Genomic DNA, 21,853 nt, shown 5'->3' with positions numbered 1-21,853 from the left:
CCACTGGCAAGCTGGCCCCTTTTCCTTCAGCAGAGCTGCCAACCTTGTGAGGGTCTGTGAGTGGGTACACTGCGATGAGAACTAGCTTTCTGCAAGGAGCTTTTCCACCAACCTGCACAGGGGTCTGTTTGCACTCGACCACACTTGTTGGCTCTATCATAAAACAAATGCTTTTAGCATGACTTAGAAGAGGGCAGGCTGCACTAGTATTTCCAGCACCAGTGAACACAGAACACACACAGAACTTCCTGCAGGAAATAGCTTTGAGTGGATGTGGCTACAGATGAAAGGGGAAGGAAAATGATCCATTCATCTATTATTAGTGTGACAAGTAAGAGTTAATACCGGTTCCCAGTGCGAGCATTTTATTATTGCACATAAAGTTCAATTCCCCTCTCTTTCACATTGTTCTATGAAGTGCTGGGGCAGACAGTCCAAGCACAAGGGGGATTTCTATAGGGGCAGTGATAATACAATTCAGGTCTTCTTTCTAGACTTCTTTCAATGTCATCTGAAAGCACTGAAGTAAAGTCAATACACTTTAGCTTCAGGGATAACAGTGATGTATTTTAAGAAACTGATTGTTCTAGGAATGGCCCTATCCTTTATAAATATTAAATCACATTAATAAAAGGTAAACAAGACCATAAATAAAGTGAATGACAGGGATCAAGCACAACATCTAAATTTACCAGGAATTACATGCATGTCTGATGAGCAAGAATCAAAGGCATGGCTATTAAAGAACCCTGAATGGGGTGACAGCTGAGGGTTGTAGTCATTCACTCATTCAGCATCTCCACAACGAGCACTAAGCATCAGGTACTCAGGTGAACAAGGCACAAACAAGATCCCTTTCCTCGTGGAATTCATGTTCTGCTCAGGGTGTAAGAGAAGGAATAACCGAATGAATGCATGCCACCATATCAGGAGATAATAAAGACTACTGTAGACTCAAGAGGTAGGCAAAGAAAAGTGAATTATGGGGGCAGGGTGTATTTTAAAACAGAATAGGGATGAAAAGTCCTAGTGAGGATGGCATAGCAATAGATATATGTGTGAAATAATAAAGTGAGCTATGGAAGCTCTTGATAAAGAAAGGTCCAGGGAGAGAAAAAAGCAGCTGTAAAAAGTCCTGAGATGGGAAAATACTAGCTTATTCTGTGGACAGCATAGAAACAGAGGAGGAAGGCAAGGCCTAGGCTGATATAAGACAAGGCTGGAAAGAAGTAAACCAGATCACACAGCTCATGAAAGTAAGGCTTAGTTAGGAGACTGAGTTTTAAACAAAATATGACAGAAAATGACTCATGATTTAGAGCAATTAATGCAATGATCTATGCTATGTCTGCTCATGATTATTGCTTGTTTCTAAAGAAATACTCTTGAGAACAAAAGTCAAAGCAAGACATGTAGACCTCAAGACATCAAAATAATAAGGATGAGAAAAAATTGTAACCAGGGCTGACTAGCTCATAGTGGAGTGGGATCTATTTCAAAGGACTAGGAGATTTATTGCAGGATGTCAGAGGAAGTGGAGACAAGAATGAAACTTTTGTTTTGGTGGGAGCAATTGGCTTACTACTGCAAGAACACTGAGATAATTGCTGAATCAAGCCCCTGCCTGTGATCCCGTATCAGAGAACCGGTTTGAGTTTTGGCTGCTCTCTTTCTGATGGAACTCCTGTTTACGTTTCTGGAGAGTCAGTAAAAGAAGGTTCAGGTACCTAAGCTCCTACAACACATGTAGTAGACCTTGATGGAGTTTGTGGTTTTTGGGGTTGGCCTGCTCTTGCCACTACAAACATCTGAGGGGTGTACTAGCAAATGCAAGATCTCTCTTTCTCTTCCTGTCTTATGCCTTTCAAACAAATAAATAACCAATAAGTTAATTAAAAACAAATATTAAAAGCTATGGCTTCCTGTAACTAGAAACTAGAATTGGACACTGAACACCTAGCTGTGATGTGGTAAGCGCTTAGTAAATGATGGCTTTTTTGTTATTATCTTAGTGCCAAAGTGACACTGTCTCTTGCCTCTAAGCTGTTACTGTAAGAAAGGTCATCATGTTTTGGAGGGAGCACGGAGAGTCAGATTGGGCAGAAATTGCTTAAGAGATCCATGAGAATATGTTCTAGTTCTGAACTAGAGGGAAAATGTAGGCAATGCTATTAATTTTTCAAAATATAGTCATGCATTAAAATGAAGTTCTCTTGTGGACTATGTCATTAAATGATTTTGCCATCGTGTGAAGATCGTAGAGTTTGAACAAAGATGGTTAAGACATCAGTAGGCAATAGAATGTATGAGAATACCATTTTATATGCAATTTGTCATTGACTGAAACATTTATACAGTGTATGACACAGCCTTCTACAAAGGAAATGGCAGTAGAATAGCTGAAAAAATACAGTGGTCTGGTGCTAAACCACAGAGAAATGGTTCTCAAATGCTCTACCATCACCTAGGAAGCTTTATAAGAGGACACGAAAAGCATTACTATGAATAGACTGACTCAGAATCTTGGATAATTGAGTCCCAGAACACATCATTTAAAAAGGTTTGCTTGTTTCAACAGCATGGTTGAAACCACTGCCCAAGGACACAGTCTCTTTAGCCAAGATGGGAAAATGTCCATGAGCACTGGTTGTAAGAAAACAGAAAAGGAAGGAACATCATGGTCATCTTTCATATAAAGGAAGCACACAAAGCCCATTTGTTAAATATTTTAGATCATGCCCATCAAAAATAGCTTTGCCTTTCAGAATGTTGCTGTGGAGGCCACAAGTGACAGAAATGCCAATATACCTCCAAGACATATTAGACACTGGTTTCATTTGAAACTACATTTACAGGCACTAATGCCAATGAGAGTTGTTGCAGCTATTGATACCACAGCCTTTTCAGAAACAGGATGAAATTCAGATTAAGTAACCTAGGAATTTACTCGGGGTCTACTTCCAGAAAAGCATGTAAGTTGAGGAAATATTCTCCAGCTCTTAGTTCAGTTTTCTCATGTTTCCAGTGAGTTCCTTACTATATTCTGGCCTGTCAGGAGTCCAAGATTTCCACAATGTTGTTTTAATTAAAAACCTGGGTGAAGAAGAGATGGCATTCTTTTAAGCTGTCTTCCATACAAGATCTATATGACTTCATTTGAAAAATGGGTTCCTTGGGGAAGGCACACTGGTGAAGCATGCTAATCCTCCACATGTGGTGCCAGCATCACAAATGTGTGCTGGTGACCCAGCCATCTCACTTCTAGAAATTTGCCCAAACGCAGTAAACTGAATATATAGTTAATTTTACACCCATGTTTATTGCAATGTAATTCACAATAGCTATGATATGGAATCACCTAGACACCCATCAGCAGATGACTGGATAATGTAGTATGTATACACTTTGAAATACTACTCAGCCATAAAAAGAATGGTATCTTTGCTTTCTACAATAAAATTGATACAACTAAAATTACCATGCTTTGTGAAATAAGCCAGTTCCAAGAGGACAAATATCATATGCTTTCTTTAATCTGTGCTAATATACAAAATGCAAAAATATAATCTATGAGCAAGATTAACATTTTGAGCATTGGTTCTTGGTTATAGACTTTGTCCATACTCTTGAGCAGTGGGGCTTTTTCCCCCTATGTACTAAGTGTTGAAATCTTTACCTAATGGAGTATTAACACTTTGATTGTGAACTGAAAGTATGCCACTGTGAAAATTGAAAATTAGAAAAAAGAAATGAGGAACGAGGTGGGAGGGTGGAGAGCATGGATAAAGGGTAAGATAGGGTGCTAAGTATCACTATACTACTAAAACTACATTGTGAAACGCGTAAATTTGACCACCTTATATGAATAAGTTTAAAAATAGAAAAAATAATAGCTAATTTTAGAGCTGGATGAAGTGTAAACTTTGAAAATGATGATATATGGCTGGGGTGAAGAATGCTATCAGTTCACTTACATTGAACTCCTATAATGCTGTCCGTCACACAGTACATGTTCAACGATGTGGTCATTGTTGTGTTTGCTTTCAGGTATTAGCACACGTCTCTCCCCATGCCCTACATGCCACACTCAACAACACCTCTTACTTGTTCCCTTGGGCATGTTAGAGAATCTTAGGAACTGTACAAGGAGTCAAAATTCTATTTTAAACAATCTAATATGTGAACATCCACCCAGGAAAACCATAAAACTACTTCCTTTTCTCTGAAAGGAAGTCTGTGAGGTAGAAAAAGAAAATGACTATATTTCTTCAAATTTAAATAATTTTGCAAACAGGATTATGAGTAGATAGATAATGGCGGTAGCTGTCGTAAATGCAGGGAAATAGCATGTCCGTTGGTGAATGCAGAAGTAAAGAAATACTTAGACATGTCTCTGATTTCGAAAATAGTTCAGAAAATAAACACTTAAATATTCAGGAGAAGGCCTGGACAGAAATCCTTGGCTGCACAATAATGTTTCACATATTCTCTCACACACTGTGTTTTAGCATTTCTTCAAATCCAGGAACCTTAACTTCCGTGGCCAGTAAATGTCCAATCTTTATAATTAGGTTGCATTTGGTATTTCGTGGAAGTAACTTTAATCACCAACATCAGCTTTAAAAATAAAACCAAAACCACACATATATCAAAGTAAAGGCTTTTTCTCCTCTTCTCCTTAAATTCCCCTGATAAAGTTAGGTTATGTTGCACTTACATTAATACACAATAGATTGGTGATAGAGTCTGCTTGCTTGGGCTCACTTTCATTTATTTTCTTCTCTATACATGGACACCTATGGGCCAATAGGACATTCTCAACCTCACAGTTTAATTCAGTCTAAAATATCTGAAGTATTTAGAAGTTTTTATTTTCTAGCTCTTGTTTCTCATGCCACTGGAAAATAATTCAAAAGAAAAGAAAAATAAAGTTAAAGAAGCAGGAAAAAGGAAGGAAGAAAAAAGGGGTGTAAGAAATACATTGGCATTGAAAAAACTACATGCTTTGAAATGTTTTCTTAATTGGAGAATCTGATGAATGCTTTGGTAAAAATTTTCAAAATAAATCAGACTCATATATTAGATTCTAAAGGTGGTTTGCAGTAATAAATTATTACTCCGTATACATCCTTCTCATAAACATTTTTTATAGTCTTTAGGTAAAAGGAGGAGGTTAAATGTATCTGCTTGCGAGTAAAAGTCACTGGACACAGTTTGTGTGCATAAATAGAAACTAACCCTGCAGGGGAGAATCTGGACCACTCACTGCAATAGATACAGCAAGTATCATCTACCTTTCTGAATATTTCATGCCCCCATTTATGATGTAAGATCTATTCTCATGTACTCCATATTCTTCTCAAATTTTAGTGATTTAATTAACATATTAAAAAATCAACCGAGTAATTACTTTAAAAAAGAAGACATCTGATTAACACTGCTAGGGATGGGGCCTTTGTCTTAAGAGAGGATGACTGTGAGAAAAAGTCTGCTGTACCATTTACAAATCTGTTCTCCAAGGAATGGTTCCTCAAACCTGCCCAAATGGTGTTACTGAACAAACACTCTATAATGAAGGTTTATAAAATCTTCTCCCCAAACATTTCAGACACCCAATCATTTAAACGCCCAAGCAAAATGAGTAAATGGGAAATATAATTAGATTGAGTGCACAAAGGAAACAGAAGGAATGAAGCAAAACATAAGACAACTGGTGGTAAGGAATAGTGGAAGGATAAAATGATATTTTTATGTATGAACAATGTGTGCCATTTTAAATGAGAAGCAGATAAAGGGTTCCTAAATGATTTCCCTAGCTTACATGACAGCAAGAAACATTTAAAAAGCTGTATGGAAAAATGGGCATAGGGAACTGAAATTCATGAGTTAGAAAAATTAAGAAAAAATAGCTGGAAAATTATACATAATAAAATGTGATAATTAATAAAAAGTTGAAATGTTAATCATCAGATGTGGGAGATGCCAAGTAAATGCAAGTTCATTATGTAGTCCAAGTCTGATGAATTGCTAATTGGCAGTGTAAAACTATAAAAGATATTTTCCTTAAAACAAAACTGAACATTTGGAAGCCGAAGCCATGGACTAATTGCAAATCCACCTCTTTATGATAATTCACATTTTATCTACTACATTCCTTAGGTTTTTCTTTCTTCCTAACTTTGTTTTCCCTCATTCTGGGATTTGAAACTGGATTCCCCAATGTCAAAATTTCTATTCAGAAATGCAGCTCCTTTCCTCAGGACAGCCTTGAAGCCATGCTTCACTTTAACCTCACATGACCTTAAACAAGCAAGTCAGTGTGCAGTGTGCAGCGCATCCCCATGGTGGAGCTGATGTGGGAATGACAGTGATGAGTTTAGACATCTGCATATGCATCTGTCTCTAACAATATTGTGCGGCAAGCTCTCCTAAAAAGCATCTTCCACAAATAATGCAGAGATTTCCCCTACCTCATGTCCAAACACCTCTGTTCCTGGGGTTAACTCTAGAAAAAGGACATAAACTCTACAGAAAACCCATGAATAACTTTTTAGTAGTTAAGAGGAACAAAGGCAGAAAAGCAACAGTATGACGTGTGTGTGTGTGTGTGTGTGTGTGTACTGCAAAATCACACACACAGTAGATTTGGGTTAAGGATAGAAGACAATTTTCCAAGTCAATAATATTCTAGCATTTAACCAAAGAGACAGTTTTAGGTAACACGATCATAATTTCTTTACTATATTTTCTTGAAAAGCACAATTAAATGCAACAAATAAACGAGAATGTTAAATGCAATTAATATACTTCTTAACGCCTAAATAGATAAGTTGAAAGTCATCACATTTCTAAGAGTTAGAGAGGTTGTTCCAGGGAGAGTAGTTTCAATATTGAGTGGGCATCAGAGATGCTGGCCAGTGCCAAGCCCGCAGCTCTGTCTCCAGATTTTCTGATACAGTAGGTCTCTGGTGGAATGTAAGAATTTGCATGCACAAAGAATTCCAAAGGACCACATTGCTCCAAAACATCAAAACAAAATTTCTAATAATGCCAGCTGGTACATGCTACTCAGATGTGAAACATACATTGTGTGTGTGTGTGTGTGTGTGTGTGTGTTTTAAATTTAGGGACATTCTATGCCACCACCCAACAATGCTGCTTTAAAATTGCATTTCAAATGGAAAATGCTCCTAGAAATAGAGTGTTTCATCAGAATATAGTAAAAGCTGGTATGCTGTGATGGCAGAATTTCACCAGGAAAAACAGCATGGGGTGGGGGAAATTGCTACTCTGGCCTTGAAGACTTCAGCACTGACTGCTCAGAAGCAGAGAAGGCACTGACTGGGGCTGCAAATTCTTCCACCTGGTCCTTCTATCTCACACCAATGAAAGGTTCTCTGATCCATCTGTACCTTCATCCAAAGATTACCCAGGTGGTCTGTAAAATGTTGATCATTCCAGAAGAGATCAGCAGTAATCCTTAGGTTCATCTTTGAGATTCAATGTGGGGTGACAGTTGGAAAAATATGGATTAGACTTCCATGAAGATGAAGTAGAAGAATTTTCCCCGATTCATCACATGTAACACAACTAAAAATGTATCCACAAACTAAGATCTACAAAAGTTACTGCAAATTGAAGAGATAGAAACAAAAAACAAAACAAGACAACCCTAGGGGATCACAGAGCCCAGGAATTGACAAGATGGTGCACTCATTAACATTTTCGGTTGCTTGTTGCTTCATATATCTTAGACTTGGCATTAAAGACACTGAAAACATAAAAATGTCAATTGATTTTATTTTTCACTGAAAATTCCATGTTTGTTTATTTGAAAGGTAGAGAGAGAAAGAGAGTAGGAAGTGGAGAGAAAGAAGAGACTCAGACATATCCCACCTGCTGGTTCACACCCTGTATGTCTGCCATGACCAGGATTGGGCCAACCTGAAAACAAGAGGCAGAAACTACATCCAGGTCTCGCTCCTGCATGACAGGGACTCACGGAAGGAGATCCTTGGCTACTATGTCCCCCAAAGCATATCAGCAGGAAACTGCAATTGGAAGTGAAGCAGAAACTTAAACTGAGATACTCTCATGTGGAATATAGTTGTCCCAAAAAGCAAGTTACTTCTATACCAACTTGCTTCAGTGACACAGGCACAAATTTTAAAACATACGAACAAAAGCTCTCTATACAGTCTACAGATTAGAAAAGAAACAGAATAGAAAGACAAAACAAAGTAAGCAAGCAAAAACAAAAAACAAAACCAAAACACTTTAAATAGTCATTATTGTGCTAAAGAAACAAACAAACAAAACTCCAAAAAGGTAACACCCTATTCTAACGTAGGAACATAGGCTGTGTAACAAGCTTAGATTTCCTTTTTCATTGGACTCAAGATACTTAACCTCCCTGTCCCCCGTCATGGTAATGATGGAGACTTCCATTCCCATTACGTGATAATAAAGACTCACCTCACTTTCCACCAACACTATGTGGTCAGTGCTCTGTGGGAATCTCAATTGCCACCCCACCCAGCAGTACTGAGTATTCTCTTCCTGTCTTTGTTGAAGCACGCTCACAGAGGGCTGGTAGAGAGTCTGGAGGTCCAACAGCTGTCAGGCCACCTATATGGGTGGAAACCACCACATAGGGTACAGAAAAGTTGCTGAATCCCTTCCAGCCAAAGAGGAATCAGGAAAGACCTAACGAGAATCCTAATCTCCCATCTTACCCAACATGACTATGTTGAGTAAAGCCTTAGGTTATGAAGGCAGACTTAGTAAGAAATCTGTTCTCTCGCCTATTCGTGACATTCTGACCACTGAAGACATGTTGGTAGAAGATAGTTAAATCTAGAGATTCTTAATGGAAAGTCAAATGGCTAGATTTCAACTAAAAATCATTCATTATATGTTTCAATTAAACTGTGTGGAATAAAAGGAAACAGATAGCAAAAGTAAAATGATAGATTGAATTGTGAAAATGATTTTCAAAGCAGCCATAATAAAATGTTTCAGTGAGCAATTATAAACATGCTTGAAAAATATGAAAAAAGTAGAAAGTTCTAGCCAAGAAGCAGTGCATTAGGAAGGAACCTTTTTATGTGAACAGGGCAATAATCAAAATGTAAAATTCTGTGTGGGTGGGCACAATAACATAATGAAGAAGACAGTAAAGGATTGGGAGTTGTAAGAACACAGGGAAACATCCAGTTATGATAACGGAAAACAGATTTATATTTACATCTATATCCATATCTATATCTATAATCTATTTATATGAAAGATAGAAAAAAATGAAAAAAAAAAGAAAAAGACAGGAAAGGACAAAGAGCAGAGCCCCAGAAACTCATGTGTAGTAGGCTGAATAATGAATGGTTCTCAAAGATTTTCAACAGATTAGACCTAATCCTCGGAAGCTAGGAATGTTACCTGACATAAATAAAGGGATTTTGGAGATTTGTTTATATTACATGCCCTGAGTTAGGGAGATTACCAGGTGAGCTAAAAACATAATCACAGTATGTTTGAGACGACAGTATGGAGTGATTTGGATACAGAAAAGGGAGTAGGAAGTGTGATGATGGAATGATAGTGGAGTGATTCAAAGAAGCAGTTGTGAGTTAAAGAATACAGGTGGTCTTCAGAAGTCAGAAAAGGCAAGAAACCAGATTGTCCCATGGAGTATGTATAAGCAGTATGACCTCTACTTTGGTTTAAGCCCAAAGAAATAAATTTTTGACTTGCAACATTCAGAACCGTAGGCAAATAAATACTATAAGACACTGTAGTATTTTGCTTTAGTAGCTACATGGTACCAATACACTGTGAGACAACAGCAAAATGTCCAACTTATGTCCTAGATCCCTGAAAAAAGAATGGAAATTGTAGAACTAAAAATCCACCTAACCTGTAACAACTAAAATATTCCTACATTTGATAAAATGTATAAACTTATACCATATAAATGGAGTATATAAGGGTATAAAAATAAGTAAATAACCCAAAGAAAATTATGCCAAGGACAGAACAAATTCATACAAACGAAGGACAAATGAAAAATTTTGTAAATAGCAAGAGAGAAATGATGCCTTACATGTAAGGGAAAAGCAATTAGAATTCAGTGTATTTCTGCAGAAACTACAAAAGCCAAAAGGAAGAGGGACAATTTTCAAGTGCTGGAAGAAAAGCACTATCAACAAAGAATCTACCAAATGCAGGTGGTGTAAAAGTGTCAATGCTGAAAAAAAGATTTAGCAAACTAACTATGCATGTATGAAATCAGAGGGTTGTAATATATGTAGAGCCAAATTTTTAAAAGGAATAATTTTCAAAAATATCTAGTAATAATTGCAGACTTCAGTCTTATCAGAAAGACAGATGGGCATCAGAGATGTGCAATAATTAGAAGCACCACCAACAAACAAAACCTAGTAAGGTTTGGTAGATCACTCCATCTAAACACAGTCAAAACACATTCTTTTCAAATTCTTGGAGCATATAACAAGTTATGCCACATTTGGAGGCATACATTAAACCTCAACAGATTTCAAAGGATAAAATGATAGTGTGAACTTTTAACTTCAGTGGATTCTAACTGGTAACAGAAAGGAAAAGGAAAAAAAATCTCCAAATATTTGGAAATGAAATACCACAGTTCCAAATAATTCATGAGTCAAAGAGGAAATCTCTTGAAAAGAAATTGAAAATATACTTAAGTGAATGAAAGGAAAATATAACAGATCAAAACATATAAGACACAGCTTTACAACTGCTGCGAAGAAAATTCTAACATCTAAATGCATACATTTCAAAATAATAAAAATATCAAACCATTAATTTGGTTCTCTCAACAATATAGAAGAGGGGTAAGCAAAATAAATACAAGAAAAGTGAGGAAAATAATTGTAAGATTTGAAATGAACAAAACAGAAGGCAGAAAAACAATGAAGATAAACAAATAGCATATTGTCTTAAAATACGTAAAACTGGAATACCTGTAGCAAAACTGACAAAAGGGAGGAGACAAGAGTTACCAATACCAGAAAAAAACTAACAAGAAACATTAGGAGTGTCTACACAAATAAATCTGACAACCTAGTTAAAATGGACCAATTTCATTTTTAAAAAGAACTGTTTATTTTTATTGGGAAGGCAGATTTACAGAGAAGAGAGACAAAGAATGAGCTTTCATTTGCTGGTTCAATCACCAAATGACCACAAGAGTTGCAGTTGAGCTGATCCAAAGCTGTTGCACAGACCCTTGGACCAATTTCTTAACGAACTGAAATCATCACCACACATTTAACACACACACACACAAAAAGATGATTTGAATAACCCTATAATTATTGTTAGAAGCTAAATTACATTCTCCTAAATTTCATGTCACTGTCCTAGTTTCAGTACCCCAGGTTGTGAATGCATTTAGAAACAAGATCTTTCAAGGGATAATCGAAATGGAGCTGTTACCGTGGGTCCTAATCCAATATGACTGTTGTCATTCTCACAAGGGGAAATTTGAACACAGTGTGAGATATCAGAGATGTCTCTCCATGTGAGGACAGAGTGAGAAGGCAGTCATTTGAAAACCAAACAGAGGGGTCTCAAAAAATTTACATAGGGGCTTACATGGGTATTGTAATTAAGGCAGTGACTTGCTGTGCCAGAATCCCATACATGCCATACGGGTGCCCCAGATGCTCCAGTTCCAATCCAACTCCCTGCTAATGGGTTGGGGAAGCAGCAGAACGTGGCCCAAGTGCTAGGGTCCTTTTGTCCATGTGGGAGATCTAGATGAACTTCTGGATTTGGCCTCAATTAAACTCATCCTTACCACTGCCTCCAACTGGGAAATGAACCAGCGGATGGAAGATTTCTTGCTCTCCCTCTGTCTTTCCCTATCTCTCACTTACAAATAAATAAACCCATTTTTAAAAGTCAAATATAACATGATTTTGGTCTTTGCCTTTCACCCTGCAGAATTATGAGAAAATAAATTTCTACCATTTAAATTTAAAAATTTCTACCATTTTCTATCACCCAATCTGTGATATTTTGTAATGGCAACTCTAGATACAAGCATTTAAACATTTTTTTTTTCACATCTATAATTATGAAGAAAGAAAATCTCTCAGCGAAGATAATTTAACTGGAAAATTCTATTAAATGTTTAAGGAAGAATTAACATCAATTTTATGCAGTCTCAGAGAATTGGAGGGAATATATCCCAACTCATTATTAACCTGGAATTAATAACCTGGAATTATTAACCAGGTATTATTAAACCTGATAACAATACTGAAAAAAATATCAAATAAAACTACAGACCAATATTCATAGATATAACAGCTATTTAGAAATTACTGGCAAATAGATTCCATAACATATAAACAGAATTGCATATGATGAATAAATGGAGGTCATTGAAGGAATGCAAGGCTGGTTTGATGACCAGAATAGTACACATCAATAAGCTAAGAACCTAAAAGGGGTTGCTCATATCGTTTGGTGAAGAATATCTTTTTAAAAAGCAATAATTGCTTTTGATTTTGAAAACTCATAAAAAGTAGGAATGGAGGTGAAATTCTTCAATTTGATGCCACCTACAAAAATTATAGCTAACTTACACTTCATGATAGCACATAGAATAATTTCCTGTATCAACAAAAATGCAAAAAGATGCGTGCTCTCACTACTTCCATACTGAAAGTTTTCATCAAAAAGGAAATAAAAAAGAAATATGCATTAGAAATAAATAAGTATAAAGTATTCCTATTATCAGATGACATGATTGTCTCAGTACACTGCTTCAAGAATAAACATAACTAATAGATGAGTTTAGTAAGCTTCCAGAATACAAGACAAACATACAAAATAATCAATTGAAATTCCACATACTTGCAATGAATACCTGAATGCATAAATTAAAAATATATTACCTTTTTATGATTTAACAATTATTTCTTTATGAATCTAATTAAACATGGATAAGGCTTATATCTTAGAAACCACAGCTACTAATAAATTACATCAAAGATTATTTAAACAATGGTTTTTTTTTGGCTTTCTTTTGTAGTTCTAGGACACAAATGTTGATGAATCTACGTCTACAGATAATATATTTCTTAGGTGATAAAACATCTAAAAGAACTGGCTAATCTTCAATGTATTTTCCATCTAGACATGTGATGGGATCGGACAGATTCATTAATTAAATAGCAATTACCTTCAAACCAGTATAGTCATAAAAACAATTACTACCAAAACCCCACAATAATTATTGTTCCTATGGACAAGATAACTCTAAGATGTATATAAAAAGAAAAGGAACTTGAAATGTTAAAACAATTTTGAAAAAGAATAAAGTTGGAGGAATCAGTTTATAAAGTTTATAAATTATGCACCACACAAGATTGTGTGGTATTGGCTATGTAAATAAACCTTTTTAAAAAGCAAGCACTCAGCACTGAGCTATAGAATGCCTTTCTTGCTAGATCCATTGCCTTCCTCCAGAAAGTATTTGTATGTTACACTTTACAGTCTCCTTGCAGAGCTTACTCTATATGAAGTCACTGGGACAAGACTCTATAAGTGACTTAAAGATAATTACACTCTAGCCACCCCAAATAAAGATGTAGGCTTAATTCAGGTCTATGTGTATGGAGAGATTAACCACCAAAGAACTGGATAGTTTCTGAGCCATGAGCATGCATCCAGGTATTTCAACTGGATTCAAGTCTCTATAATGTTCAGGGTTTCAAAATAGTGTGTACTGAATTTAATTAAAGATGAAAATGAAAGGAAATCTATGATGGTCAAAATTACTTTTAAACTCATTATATGAAGAAGCAATTAAACCTACTTGAAGAAAATAACAGAGGGAAATTTGAGAGATGTCTGTCTAATGAAAGGAATATTATAAAAGCTTTATGATGAACTCAAATGAAGAGTAATTCTCGGAAGACGAGAAGCTGGAGCTCACCCCTGGAGATCTTTCTTCACATCATGCTTCATTTAAAACAAGTGGAGATTTCAAAAGTATTTCAACTTAGAATTAATAGGAAATTCAGTTTCAGTCTTCAGCACTACACAGTTTTTGTATAAAGTGCATACAGCTAGCTAAAAGGATACACATGAATGGCTTCCAAATATCATCGAGGGCCCGGAGCGGTGGCGCAAGTGGTTAAGGTCCAAATATCATCTACTTTTTAATCACGGAGAGTTGAAAGAGTATTGGATAATTCTTCAACAACTGTCTAACCTCTTGTCAGAGTGAGGGATTAAAGTTTGTGAACTTTGGCCAGCTGTGATGATGGTTCAGTTGACTAATTCTTTGTCTGAAAGCCCAGGATCCCATATGGGCACTGGTCTGTATTCCAGCTGCTCCACTTCCCACCCAGCTCCCTGCGTGTGGTCTAGGAAAACAGTGGAGGATGGCCCAAACCATGGGACTTTTGCACCTAAGTGAGAGACCTGGAAGAAGTTCTGGGCTCCTGGCTTTGGATCAGCTGAGTTGAGGTCAGCTGCAGCCACTTAGAGAGTGGATCATTGAATTTCTCTGTTTCTCCTCTCTGTAAATCTGCCTTTCCAATACAAATAAATAAATCTTTTTAAAAAGTTAATTTAACTCAAAATTTTGCAAAATGGCATCCTACAGAAAATGATGTCCATGCTCTCCACAAACAGAAATTTTAAATTAAGTGCAAATATATATACAACTCCAGTCATCTGTTTTATAATAATTTATTGACAGTTTGCTGACTGATAATCTGAACTATGCTGTTAAATGCTACTATATGATTGCTACTATATGATTAATGGGGGGCAAAAGGAAACAGCTGAGGAGATGATTTCCCATATTTTTGTATTAAAATAAGAAAAAAATGATTTAATTGCCCTTGAAACTATACCAAGTGTTTGAGAGGTCCATCATTCTAGAAAAATGTGCTCAATATAGTGGGCCCTAATGTTTACAATTGTGTGATGGGGATTAAGTAATTTCCCAGTGTGCCTGGAATTGTCACCTGTAATAGGTGAATAGTATTACCACTTCCTCTTACGGTTATGTGAGAATGAAGAGCGAATAAAACTAAATCAAAAAAGAATCATGGGACTAGAAGATGGCTATGTTTTTTTAAAGTTTTCACTTTTGGAATAAGCAATATATATATGTATACATCTATATAATGAAATATATATGACATGAAATGAATAATCACATTTGTTATGTTCAAAAGAAACACCAAGTACCAAGAAATCATGACAGGTTACAGTAAAACTTAGCCATCAAGTTCAAATGCCATTTTTTTAGAGCAAAAATGGATAGTAAATGGAAACGTACACCCAGCGGAGCTATGCTCAGCCTCTACACTCACATTCCCAAAGCCAGGCCCCAAGCCTGGCAAGCAGCAAAGTTTTATATTAAGTCCTGGGAACGTACCATGGAGTCCCAACTCCACCGTCACCGCCCCCTTCTCTCTTTGGCTTTGGTCTTTTGACAGACATCTTTCTCCACCTCCCACTCCGGGTGACCAGAGTGCACCTCCCGTCTGCCCTCGGTCCAGAGGAAACTCCGAAGAAGACAACAGGTTACACAAGGCGAGGACACCCCACCCCGGCGCCACCCCCACCCTAGTTCCCACCTCTCAGCTCCCAGCGCACCACTCTCGCTCAAACGTCCCTCTGCCACTGCACCACAGTGCTTTGCTACAAGTGCATACACTGCTGGCTGGGAACCCAGCGTGGATTTCCCGGTCAGTGCTCCCCAAGCTGTCCCTGCCCCTGGCCCCCGCGTGAGTGTCATCCCTAATGGAGGTGACCACCTCCCATCAGCTCAACCCACAAGGATGACCGAGGAAAGCAGCGATCCCAATAAAACAACTCGAATCGTGAAGCCAAGGATCCCGGCTGCCACTGCCTCTCGGGGAGCGGCGCCGCGGCCCGGGCCTCGGTGGTGGTGGTGGTGGCAGGGATTCACCTGCCCTGCCCGGCGCCCCTCGGCCGGCCATCCTGCAGCAGGCGCTCCCTCCGCCCCGCGGGCCCGAGGCGCCGCCCGCCGCCCTGGGAGGCGCCGCGCCGCAGTCCGGGTTGCGGCGCCCCGCACACGCTTCGCACTCACAGCGGCCAGCGCCCGCGCACAGGTGGGAACCCCCCGCAAGTGGGCGTTGGGACGAATCCCTTCGCCCGCCCGCCCCAACGCCCGCTTCCACTCTCCACTTTGCCTGGTGCGTGGTGCCTGCCCTACTAGAGCGCCCGCGCCCCGGAGCCCTGGGCTGCTGCGGTCCCTGCGCAGCTGGAAGCTGCGCGTCATGTGCACCTTCCACCCCGCCGTGGGCTCCGCGGCACCGGGCGGCCGGGGGCAGCGCGCGGCAGCCGGGCCCCCGCGTCCGCTCCTCGGCCGGCCCACGGACCCTGTCCGCCCCCGCGCCCTCCCCCACTCCGGTGCTGTCAAGGAAGAAAACGCCGTGCACACACCTTAGAATGGACCGACGCCTCAGTCACCGACTCGCCAAACTCTTAGAAGGTGTCTATTGGTCTGCAACGAGGTTTGGGCATGGAGTAGGAACCGCTTTCTTATCATTTAATAATGTTGGAAGTGCCGGGTCCGCTGCCAGAGTTGTGGGTCATGTGGGCACAGCAGAGGCTGGCTGCTGCCAGTACCAGGGTTTCCTGAGGATCCTGAAACTATGATCTCATCCTCCTCATCCGCCTCCCCCGCCCCTCTCTCCGCGGGCGCGCACGCACAGCACACACATACACACACATACACACGCGCGCGCGCGCACACACACACCGCGTGCACCACCTGCCTGCAAGGACCGAAACCCTCCTCCAGGGAAATACAGTATTCCCACTCCTCATTGGGGAGTAGAAAAAAACAACCTTCGCAGACCCAGGTTTTTCTCCTTCAATGCTGATTTATGGGCTTTGTTTCCTACAATCACCTCCCCCCCCCCCCACACACACACGTGTGCTGGGGATCTGAGCAGAAAGTAGAATTAAAATAAAAAATATTCTTCCTCTTATGTTGACCCAGATTTTGGTCAGAATACAGACACTCAAACAGTACAATTTCCATTTTAAACGAGAAGCAGCAATGTACCAGGCTGGAATATAGAGTAGGGAGATCTTACAAGAATGCGATGGGGTTCTCTTCCCAGCTGCAAACATTTCCCAAACATTACCTCATTTGTCTGCAGAGCGTCCTTGCAGAGGAGGTGGATCGTCACTTCAGAGGCGGCACAGGTGAGGATGCCTGGCCTCTCCAAGCGCACGCGTTGAGTCAATATCTCACCATAAATATTAATGACACGGCGGCTCGTAGCTTGCTCACGGACGATCCTCAATTCCTGGAAACTTCAGTTACTGAAAATAGTGAAGATCTTCTCAATCCTCAAGACTGAACATGCATCAGTTCGTCTTTTATGCCTTATGTTTTCATGTAATGGTCTCTGTGCATTTGTACATATCTCCATTTTTTGTGTTTTCAACTACTTATTTCGTGTGTGTGTATTTGCATTCCTATCCATTTGCATTATTTAAATGCCTTAGATGGTTGTTCCAAGCAATTTTAGTCAATGTTTTTTGGTGCAGTCGCCAATTTCATCAGAATTTGTGCATTTTACCCAAAGTCCTTTTAAGTGCCTGGTGAATGTGAAGAGCTGTGGAATATTTTGAAGAACATGTAACTTTGCAGCCTGGAACCTGTCTCCATTACTTTAGGTACATAATTATTATATATGTGTGTGTACGTATATATCTACAATTAAAGGCTTAATTATTACTACAAAAAAGTGCAAGATACACTTTTGTACTTATTCACGCTCCATTTTTAGTCTGTCATTGACACCCTAATTTCTGATTGGTCAAGGTAAAGTTTTTAGCTTTTTCTTTCACCAACACGTGCACCATGGTCACATAAGCAACAAACGGGGGTTGTTTTATGGTCGTACAAATTCTCAGACATTCTTGGGTGCTTGTTGTTCAGGTGTGGACAAGAAAACCAGCAGGACACACGTTTTCTCATAATCCAACGAGAAATGTCACAAAACAGCATGTGAAAAGAAAGCCGTAGAGAGAGGGAAAAGAGAAAAGGAAATGAACTTACAAGAGGAGGAAGTGAAGAAAACACAAGAAGAAAACCATGATTTTCTTTCATGTGAAAGCGAAAATCTCCCTCGTTTTGCTGCATGGAAAGCAAACTCAGGCAACCGTGGACTCCAGTACTAATGTTAACTAATTTAATCAAATTACAAGAAACTGGTGGCAAGGAAAACCAGATGGTTCTCCTGTTGGAATTATGTAAATTTTGAAACATCTAGTTAAGTATGGCTAGTAAAGCTAGTTAGACTTAACTGTCATTAGTACGATCAGATAGGCCTGGGATCTATCTTTTTAAGATGAAATTGACACTGAAACTCAGATACAAATGTGGAAACAACTACATAGGTAAATTAGAAGTGGGCTTGCGAAGTTGAAAGCAGAATAATGTCATAATAACATTTTTAAAACACTTTCAGATTTTTCCAAGTGTTTTTCATACAGCCTTCATTGATTCTAAGGGTAACAAAGGTAGTCCCTTTAGTGGACAGAACTTTTAACGAACGTGGCTGTTCTCCCTGGTTTTCTGATTGTCAAATGGAAACTGCTGAAAAATCTCACTCGTTGTTTTAAAAAGATGTTGTCTAGTATACTTTCCTCAAGTCCTTCTCATAAACAATATGACCATAAGGAACTCTAGGCAAAGGTTGTAACAATGATTTATAATCCAGGATTTTCCACAGGCTGTTGGAGTTAAACTGGCAGGTGGTAGACTTTAGCTTTTCAGTGTGTCTGCGAGATTTCTGTAAGAGGTGGAGGCCTAAACTGAAGAGCAATATCTTATGAGCACTTTCTTTTGAACTATATGCTTATAGTGGGATTTGTTTTAATTAGCATTATATTTTAGTTTAATGATTATAATGTATTTCAGAAGTACATCACAACTTCAGTGGTTCACAGTCATTATCAATTTGTGTTAGAATATATTCATTCATGCAAATTTTTTTAAGATTTTTTTTTTTTTATTGGAAAGGCAGAAATACAGAGAGGAAAGACAGAGAGGAAGATCTTCCGTCCTTTGATTTACTCCCCAAAGGGCTGCAATAGCTGGAACTGCACCGATCTGAAGCCAGAGCGTGGGGCTTCATTTGGGTCTCCCATGTGGATGCAGGGTCTCAAGGCTTTGGACCATCCTCGACTGCTTTCCCAGGCCACAAGCAGAGAGATTGATGGGAAGCAGGGCTTCCAGGATTACAACCAGTGCCCAAATGGGATCCCAGTGCATGCAAGGTGAGGACATAAACTGCTAGTTACACTTCTGTTTTCTTATAATTATTTAAAATTGATTATAGCTAAAATGAGAATGCTTAAAGGGAAATTTGAGGTGTGTGCATCTGTCTTAAGACACCATAATACATCATGTTTATATGTGATGTAGCTCAAATAAGCATGATTATTGATATCTGCTGGAATTATTCATTGATATAAGGAAGAAACATTTTTAAATATATAAGACTTATATGACAAGGGTCGAAAGAAAGATGGATTCAAAGGAGTTGGGAAAATAATGACATAATTATGTTATTTGATAGCAGCTTTTAAACTCCCTGGGTTTAGACCCCTATCGCAGTGACTAAGGATTTGAGGCCTTAAAGAATTCCAAAAATGCATAAATACTGCTCCTTCCAGCAACTCATTACCTTTTGAGAAAAGAGAACAACACAGGTCAAGAAAATGGGGCAAGCAACCTAAAGTTTAGGGAATGCATTTAAGGTTAGATTTTTTTTTCTTGCATGTGAAGTTCCAGATTTGCAGATATGATAATTTTGCCCTGAGTAGGATTATGGAGTAAATAATGGCCATCTTTTCTAAGCTGCTCTAATTTTTTCTCTGGCCTTTTAGAACAGCCAGTAACTCTTTGCTGTTCTCTGACTTTTTAACAAACCCCAAATGTTTAAGTCGTAAGCCTTGCATGTTGCATGTTCTTATGACTTTAGCTGAGATGCTCAAAAACATTGTGTCACATTGATTCCTGAACATTGAGAGGATGTAGGTAAATGTGTCAGACATGAAGAGTGTCCATCCAGTCTCTTTAATGTGCCTTCAAGATACATAACAAGTGAAGGTGCATTCACCTGGGAAGCCCTGTCTTGAGGAAGGGTCCTGTCAGCCAGCACGGTAGTGTTTGTACTCACCTGCTTATGGAGACTTCAGCCCATTGTCTCTAGGCAGTGCCTCATGGCTCCGCTGTCCCTGCTGGTCCCCCTGTGTGGTACTCCTCCCTTGGGCATCCTGTCTCACTAATGCTCTCCTGAGAAATGCTATATGCATTTGCCGTACTCTCTTTGAACTGAAGTGAAAAGGTTGGCTTAAGATTCAGGTTCATGGGCATGTGTGGCATTGCCATTTTAAATAGCTGTGATTCTATCTTTCGGTTTTAATGCCTGCAATATGTGTTATCGTAGTTTACATCTCTCAATGGCACTACACCAGCATGCCCTTTACTTCTGGGAAACTTTTTCTCAGTGGACTATAAGTAAAATGCTAATATTTTAGGTGAACCTTTAATGGACTGTCACGGGACAGACACAATGAGGAAAAACTGCTAGAATATACAGCCTCTCAAGAGGTGCTTCTAATCTATTCACTTTGTATTAAAACAGTTTTAAATCCTGCTTTCTGAATCTGAATGTTGTATATGGGCATGTGAGCCCAAAGATACCAAGTATTTTGACAGGAGAAAGCAAGAACAAAATTAAGTCAGAAATATCAATGGTATGTAAATTTGATTAATACAGATGGTTAATCTAAATGATTAAGGCTAAAGCAATCCTTCCTTTTATTTCAGGTTAGTTATCTGAATAACCATCTGCTCATCTCAAAAAAATGTCAGGTTTTTCAGTGATCATTTCTAAATAAAAACTAATATTTTTAGTAGTTTCAGATAAGGTGGTACAAAATGTAACGCTTAGTCAAAAAACATTTCATTTATGTGAAATTGCTGTCCTGATTTAATTTTTTCCCACTGAAGTGATGCTTTGTGGTTCATCTAGGCAACATCCAAATCTCTGGAGGCCAACAGGAATTGTGTTAGCAAGCATAGGTTTTAATTCAAAAGTTATTTCCTACAGTAAATACCATGTAATTTATTTGATGCTGAGAAGCTTTATGTTTGATGAAAGCCAAGTAGAAGCTCCACTAACTAAATTGTAATATATGAGAATGTCTAACAACCATGTGAGTAGACTCACAATTGAAAATAGGTCCTTTCACATTTTGTGCAATACATTTGAATTAGTTCAAAGTGTGTTTGTAGCAAGTTATGATGCTGATGGAGCTGCTTGCATTGTGCTGAAAATACCACTCCGATTCACTTGTTCTCCTTTCCCGTTTTGTCCCTGACCTGCATCGTCAAATGCACTTGAACATTTTACACGACTATCGTGTTCTTCCAATTACATTTTCCCTTGTGTTCCATTCTTGTATGTCAATTAGTTAGTGTGAAAGAAACAGGGATTCCAGATTTTAAAAAATGTTTTATCATGATCTAAGACCTAAAGTTTTATCTGGTCCTTAGTCTAGGATAATTATTGTCTGTGTTGCTCACTAGACATGCAAATTGCCCAATCTGAAATCTGTGTATTTAAAAAAATTTACATCTATCTAAAAAAAAAATTGAGATTCTAAAGGACGGAGTTTATTGATGGAAACATCCTTTTGTTTTGAGCCCTTTAGAGAGCGAAGCGTATTTATTTCAATAGGGAATGCCTGAAAATATTTGTAGGCATGAGGATGATAGTAAGGAAAG

General features: G+C 38.6%; 1 protein-coding gene across 3 annotated transcripts in view; it reads right to left on the bottom strand.

Moving 5' to 3' along the window:
* The window catches only part of DTNA (dystrobrevin alpha), a 301,963-nt gene extending 285,273 nt beyond the window's left edge, over positions 1–16,690 (bottom strand). For 2 of the 3 annotated variants that reach the window (XM_040984874.1, XM_040984877.1), the window contains exon 1: positions 16,480–16,682. The gene's annotated coding sequence lies outside the window, so the exon portion shown is untranslated. Of the gene's footprint in view, positions 1–16,479 lie in introns of all 3 variants that reach the window. The other variant, XM_040984880.1, reaches the window with a different exon arrangement.
* Positions 16,691–21,853: the final 5,163 nt, after the last annotated feature.

Source organism: Ochotona curzoniae, unplaced genomic scaffold (assembly GCF_017591425.1).
Source record: "Ochotona curzoniae isolate NIBS_2020 unplaced genomic scaffold, NIBS_Ocur_1.0 contig_43, whole genome shotgun sequence".
NCBI classification, from domain to species: domain Eukaryota; kingdom Metazoa; phylum Chordata; class Mammalia; order Lagomorpha; family Ochotonidae; genus Ochotona; species Ochotona curzoniae.
This window is presented reverse-complemented; position numbering and strand designations above follow the sequence as displayed.